Source organism: Zingiber officinale, chromosome 8B, assembly GCF_018446385.1.
Source record: "Zingiber officinale cultivar Zhangliang chromosome 8B, Zo_v1.1, whole genome shotgun sequence".
Taxonomy (NCBI): domain Eukaryota; kingdom Viridiplantae; phylum Streptophyta; class Magnoliopsida; order Zingiberales; family Zingiberaceae; genus Zingiber; species Zingiber officinale.
The window spans coordinates 80855949-80863705 of record NC_056001.1 but is presented as its reverse complement, the minus strand read 5'-3'; the positions used below and the strand labels follow the sequence as shown (position 1 = coordinate 80863705).

At 40.4% G+C, this 7757-nt stretch overlaps 1 long non-coding RNA gene across 1 annotated transcript; it reads left to right on the top strand.

Annotated features, from left to right (window-relative positions):
• Positions 1-6234: 6234 nt before the first annotated feature.
• On the top strand, positions 6235-7433 carry LOC122016313. The gene is made up of 4 exons (XR_006121104.1): positions 6235-6758; positions 6849-6948; positions 7081-7159; positions 7367-7433. It is a non-coding gene; the product is annotated as an uncharacterized LOC122016313 (long non-coding RNA).
• Positions 7434-7757: the final 324 nt, after the last annotated feature.

Sequence of the window (7757 nt, the reverse complement as noted above, 5' to 3'; positions counted from 1 at the left end):
AATCAACGGCTGTGATTGTTGATCCATAGCAGGGAGTGTTGATACTGACAACAAGATGCCTACAGATGGAATAGCTGCCGAAACCAAGACCCTCCACCGAACCCAACCTCCTTGCTGGATACTTCACTGTTCGGATCAGATGAAATCAAGATTGACACTCAATCAAGCAATAATCCTAATCAACAAACGAAGCATACCTCAATCCACAACTGCTGTGGCTACTGGAACAACAAAACAGAACCACAGTAAAGAGCAAAACTAGGGCACAGTGGCTGGAGGCTAGAAGAGGGGCCGACAGTGATGAACTAGGGCACAGGGACGGCGTCGCTGGAGTCGGGGCAGAGGCTAGAGTCGGGATGTGTCCGTGCAGAGATGGCCGAGGAAGGAGGAAGAAACCAGCGGTGATAAGGAAGACTAGGGCACGGCGGTCGGCTGCTCGCGTGGACGGACGGCGACGGCGGAGTAGCAACGGCAAAGGGGAGATCGAAGGCAGTGGATCAATTGGCCGACTCAGTCCTCACCGCGACAGCTAGGGCAGAGGAGAAGTGGCATCCCACGCGCGTGAGAGAGAAGAAGGTTTCGCGCCGACGGTGAAGGGGAGAATTTGATCGCGGCGGCTCGGGAAGAAGAAAGGAAGCCGGCGAGGAGCAGTTAGGGCTCAGTTCGACGGGGGAAAGAAGAAAAGGGCGAGGCGAGGCTCGGGTGAAGGCACGCGGGGTTCGGCGAGGAGGAAAACGGAGAAATAAAAGAAAGAAAAGAAATAAGAAACAAAATAAATAAATATACAATTCCTCACTTAAATAGGGTAGCCTAAACAGGCCTTTTCGGGAACCCAAATTTTATCCCCTTTAACTCGTCCATACGAGTTCCGAAAAATTCTCGAAAAATTTCCATAAATTCCGGAAAATTCCCTTATCATTATTCTCTATTTTCTGGTATTTTACATAAACCAAAACTATATACTGCTAACTGGCTAGGCTTAACACAACAACCATCGGAAAACATCAAAAGTAGCCACAAGGCCAAACACCATGTCCACAACAACATTATTACAATGCCAAGCATATAAATCCAAAGAAAAACTATAACAGCATAAAAGCAAAGTAAGAGTGAAGTAAAGACCGTCTTCTGATGTGACGTGAGATCGGTAGACATGATACTCCAAGCAACTCCAAAATCACTACCTACTACCTGAGGAAAAAAGGCAACACAGACATGCGGTGGTGAGTACGGGTCACTCACCGGATAATAGATAAGATAGTGCATGGTCTATATAAAATATGCAGATCAAATTATACAGTCTCATCAGGGAAATAAGAACATGATCATATACTGACATAATGAATGTACTTATTCAATTTGGATCTAACACATAAGATCATGAACATAAATGTCACAATAAATAAACATACCAAAGCTGGTTCTAACACATAGGATCATAATCATACATGTCATAAAATTCACACATACCAATACTAGTCTATTACAGATGGTGCAAAGATCAGTAAACTAACCTGAGATGTAATACCCCGGTTCTGAGATTCTGGTTAAGTATGGCTTAAAAGGTTAGATTGTACTATCCATATCACTAAGGTGCACCTTCCTTTTCGGAAGCCCAAACTTAAGAACTCCAAAGTTAAGTGTGCTTGGTTTGGAGAAATCTGAGGATGGGTGACCTCCTGGGAAGTTTTTCAGTGTGGGTGCGAGTGAGGACAAAGCATGCAAAAAGGACCTCCGGTGGTCTGTGGAGCTAGTCGTCAACCTGATGGTCAATTCTGGTGGCGTTCTCGGTTCGGTGGGGTGAGGCCCGCCCGGGCTGGGGCGTTACAGATGGTATCAGATCGACCTTGCGACCGTGAGTGCGCCTGTGGCAGGAGCACCCAAGGCACCACCTAGCGAGGGAGATTCTGGGATTTGTCTGTGGTGTGATTCGTGGTTACACAATGAGGACGTTGTGTCTTTAAGTCGGGGTGATTGTAATACCCCGGTTCTGAGATTCTGGTTAAGTATGGCTTAAAAGGTTAGATGATATTATCCATATCATCAAGGTGCACCTTCCTTTTTGGAAGCCCAAACTTTAGAACTCCAAAGTTAAACATTCTTGGCTTGGAGAAATCTGAAGATGGGTGACCTCCTGGGAAGTTTTTCAGGGTGGGTGCGAGTGAGGACAAAGCATACTGAAAGGACCTTCGGTGGTATGTGGAGCTAGTCGTCAACCTGATGGGCAATTCTGGTGGCGTTCCCGGTTCGGTCGGGTGAGGCCCGTCCGAGCTAGGGCTTTATAAGAGAACAACATCAGATTTGCTAGAAACACCTGACCAAAACATACGACAACATATACACATATGATATATGAGCATGTATGAAGCATGACAATCATATGCAACAATCATAGCTCAAACAAGTGCAACATATCACAATCACATGTAGCTAGCAACTACAAGATATATATACAGATATATCTCCAAGGGATGCAACACGCATCATATGCATATGCATGTATGCACCACTCCTACACACCGCTCATAGCCGCCACTACATCTAAGTGATCGAATGGGCAGGACTCTAACAACTTCTCGCGTCTCCAAGCTACCACTACATTAATGTGGTTGAGATGGGCAGGATGTAGAGTAGCTATCTAGCTACATAACAACGAGGGTCACTGTCTGCACGACTCTATACCACCACAACATAGAGTGGTCGAGCGACATGATAGGACAAGCTCCACTCCATACCACCACTCCTCCTCGGAATGGTCGAATAGTCAGCTGAAACTGATTGAAAACTAGCTCATACCACAAGAGAGCAATGGTCATCAGCATGCAGTGCAATGATGAGCATGATGTAAATAATCATGGTACAAACACCGTCATAATCACTACAACAACCCAATCGACATATGAATAATCATCAAGATATCTCCATCAATCACACCAAACACGTGTGCTCATCCAACATAGATATAATTGACATGAAACCTCCAATATTACACTAGACACAAAATCACCAACATATATATTATCGACATAATATCCCCAATAGTCAAACACATGTATACGCAACATAAATATAATCAACCTAATCCTCCAAGAATCACATCAAACACATATGACCACCAACATGGACACAATCAACATGGTTCCTCCAATGGCAAACACCGGACATGTGTACACACACAACATGCAAATAGACAATCTACCAGGTGACTCCTACAACACATACCAATCATGTGTAACGCAACATCAAATGCATAATCGGCATGTTAACTCAGTCAACAAGATATCCCCTATTATACATACTCTACATGTATATACACAACAGAATATAGATATCCAAAAGCTAAGACTGTATTTGAAATTAATAGATTATCTTAAAGGTCAAGTACAAGTATCAAGTAAGATAACAATACAGATAGATTTAAGGTAAAGCAACCTAATCTATCAATCAAAATAACCATGCACTAAGTTTAAAGAACTAAAGAGACCAAGAGAGAAATACCCACCTTAATATGTCGATCGTGCCAAATATATCCCACTTTGAGACGCTCGCCCCGAATCCAAGTCCTGCGATCACATAATGTATTTAGCTAATTACAAATGAAGTAAATAGCTAAATAAACTCCCCACCTAATTAGAGTAACTCTAATCAAACATGATTATGGATTAATCCCCCAATTAACCTTAATCATACTACATCCTAATTAAATTAGGTCTATACATGATTCGTCAATTAACCAAACATATTAATCCAAATAGGTTTAACTCAATTGATGAACCCTTATCATCCCACAACCCAATCTGTAGCTTAATTCAGAATAATTAATCCATAATTAAATAATTCATCCTTTAAACTAATCAATATCAACTAACTATCCATAATAATAGTTAAAATTAGATTCAACGATTCCAACAGCTACACTATACAATTTAAATCTACATTCATGAATGAACCAAACTACAACTTACCCAAATTCAAGTGAGTTGCTGATAGCTCACAACCGAAGGAATCCATGACTGGAAATGTGTAGCCCAATCTGTGGATTAGCCTCAACAGGAATGGTCAGTGCTATAAAGGGATGGTCAACTAATTAAGCTCAATGTTCTAATACAAAACATTAAATCAAATCCTATTGATCCATTGCATTGCAAGACTCACCCCAAATGCTCTGTAGTGCACTCACGGTCGAAGAGGACTCGAAAACTTGGGGTATATAGAGGTTGTGATTGGTTGATGCCTGTGGCAGTGATCCAATTTCGATGAAGAAAACAGTGCAACAGTGGCATGTGCAAAGTCGCACGATAACACTAGGGCATAGCTAGTGCCGTGCTCGAGCCCGAAAAGGATAGGGAGAGGAGACAACAGACGATCGCCTGAGATCTTGTGAGGAAGAAATCACCTGAGATCAAATGAATGTGCAGTGTCAACGGCACGCAATCAGTGGCAAACTGTGGTGTGGCCAGCGGTATCGGCCAAATCGAGTAGCACAAACACAAGGAAAGATGAGGGATAAGCAGTAGCTGTGGCATCACCGATCTGACCTCACATGAAGGGGTGACGGTGTCGGGTGGCACTCTAGTACCGGCAGTGGTGGTTTGGATAGGGGAAGAGAGGTTAGCACGACTCGAATCTCCCCACCCTCGACTAAGAGACTACTTACACAGATGTAACGACTCAAGAGGAGGAACGATCGCTAGACAAACTTGATCGATGGAGGAGAAGGGATGCTCAGCTGACGGAGGATTGAACAACATCGGCGCGATCAGTTCGCTTGTGGCATTGGCATTGGGAGGAAAGCATGGAGAAGAAATGTGATGCGCAAGGAAAGAAATCGAGAGGCTTAACTAGTTAGGATTTAATTAACTTAATCCTAAGCTATTTCCTAATCAACTCCCACTTATTGGATAATGCAAATACACTTTCTCCTAGCCCAATATGTCCATCCCCAAACGTGTCATACGAACTCTATTTAAATCCCAACAAAATTTCTAAATTTTTTTGAAAAATCTAATAAGATTATTGATCCAATAACACTTATTATTAAATGTGTCGTATCCTACAATTGATTAGTTTCATAATTAAAGGGTACATGATTATAATTAGGTTTGTGGAAGTTTTGTTTTAGATTTGACCTTGATGTGTAACCAAGATCTAGATTTTGTGAGTTGATAAAATTGTTAATAATGTTTCTAGTTTATCAATTTTAATCTTCAAGAAGTTATTTTTCTTTTCTAATTTTCTTAGCTTTGAATTTTTAAATTTTGAAAAATTATTTTCTTTGTTAGTTAATCTTAAGGTAGAATTTTGATCTTTATTAGTTGAAAATTTATTTTCTAAATTCTTATATACAAATGTTAAAGGAAAATTTCTATAATTTAATTTCTTATTATTTTCCAAATTTTTAATTAAATTTTGTTTATCATTAATTAATTTTAGATAATTATCATTTGGATCTAATTTTAAATTATTTTAAATAAATGGATTTTGATTAATTGGATCTATGTTATGATTAAGGTTTGAGTTGATTTTATCATTTTAGTTACATTTAAATCAGTTGAATTTAAATTATTTTTGTTAAATAATATTAATATTGGATTTTTATGTATTTTTAAATTCATATCATAATCTAAACAAGAAAGATCTAAAGTATGTAAATTTTTATGTAAAATAAATTTATTTACCTTAATTGCTCCCCCTAGATCCTTGGTTCTTCTCTCCGGGCATTGAAATTTATAATGACCCATTCTTTTGCATTTGAAGCATTCGATCTAGTCTTTCTTTTTCCACACTCCAAGCATCAGTTCCTCTTTTGTCTCCGGTTGTGCGGATCAGTTCTTTGGATATTTACTTTTGTAGTGCTCATTTTCACTGCACTTAAAACATGTTATGTGATCTTTAAATTTTATATTTACAATATTACCTTTTGAATCCTTGGTAGGATTCTCCCCCTTGATTGTTGTCATCTCGAATTTAGGCTCAAGTGTTTGGTCAGACTCAGGTTCAGATCCGTTTACCTCTTCCTCAATGATTGATGTCATGAAGATGATTTGATCTTGATCTTCTAAATCTGTGTAAAATACCAGAAAAGGGAGAATAACCATAAGAAAATTTTTCAGAATTTTTAGAAATTTTTTGGAGCTCGTATGACTTAGGTTACGGGGATAAATATTGGACCCCGAGAAAATCTATTTAAGCTACCCTATTTTAACGAGGAAAAGTTTGTTTTGTTTTGTTTTTCTTTTTTCCTTTTATTTTCTTTCCTCTTCGCCGATTTTCCCAACCCGCGCCCCTGCACCGATGTCGTTTCTTCTTCCCATCCCCAACTGCCGCCGCCGCTGCTAGCGACACCTCCTCTTCTCCCCAAGCCTTACAAAACCCCTCTCCAACGCATAGCAGCGGCGATCCTTCCTCTTCCCCTTTTTGCTCCCGCAACGCCGAAGTCTCCTCTTCACCGAGCCGCTCTTTCTCCGAATTGCGCCGCCCCCTTTCTTGTGCATCCTTGCCCTAGATCAACCTCCCGCTCGCCACTGGCTACTGCCGACCATCAAATCGGGATACTCCAACCTCTCTGAGCCTAGCCGACGATCCACCATCAGCGTATCCTCCGTGACCACTAGCAGATCAGAGCGGCGATAGGAGTGGAGACCAGCTCTCTCTCAGCCTCTACGCATCAAGCAACACCAGATCTGCCACCCATCCAGTGACTTCGCCGGCGTAGATTTATCACAGCCGTGCCCTAGCTCTAGTAATGTAACAGCAAAGTGAGTTGGGTTGCTGTTTGATCTGTAAACTCCACTGTTTGCTCTTCATCTTGATCCGTTTGATTCCAGCAGTGAGGTTATGTTCTGCAGGGTTGTGTGCTGTGGATCAACAATCAAGGTTGTGAGGTGGAGTAGGATTGGTTGTGGGGTTGTTCATTTGTTCCGGCCAACAACTTAGGGTTGTTTGAGGGTAAGATTTCTAGTCTATAAGGTTATGGATGAATGAGAGGGTTTAAATTCTCAGTTGAGTATATAGTGATTGTAATTAGGATGTCGGATACATGCTAGGTGTTGACTTAGGGTTATCTGGTTTTCCGTACAGTAGCCTTACTCAGCTGCGGCCACCGTCTTACAGCTGTGGACTCCTCCGGTCGAGAGCCTATTAGCTACCACAGATTTTGGTGAGTATGCAGGATGAATAAGTTAAGTAATTAGGGTTTCCTAATCCTAATTGAGATTTCGTTTAGTTATGTAAATTGTAGTAGGTTAATTAATAGGGGTTAATCAATAGTCGTATTTGATGATGATTATCCTAAATAGGTTTGAGGATTTGATTTAGCTAACTAATTTATATGTAATTAGCTAAATCTATATATCATGTATTGCAGGACGCTGATTTATGACGAGTTGCCTTACGTGGGATTTCCTTTGGCACACGCGATATTTGAGGCGGGTACCTTGATTTATCTATTTTGATATGTCATGTTGATATGTTTAGTAGATTTTAACAAGTAGTAATAATTATGTTTATATCTGCATCAGCATGTCACTATCTGTCTCCTAGCATGTTTTGTTTGTTACATGTTTAACATTCATGCCCTGTTTATTATTTATGTTATAGAGGTAGTGACATGCCATGCCTTATGATATACCGGACTGGTTAGATACCATACCTGACCTGTGTACCTAGATCATATTATTTGATTCACTTATTTGGTACATGTTTTTTATGGAGGTAGATATGATCAGGATATTTCTATACTTAGTGTCATGCACCAT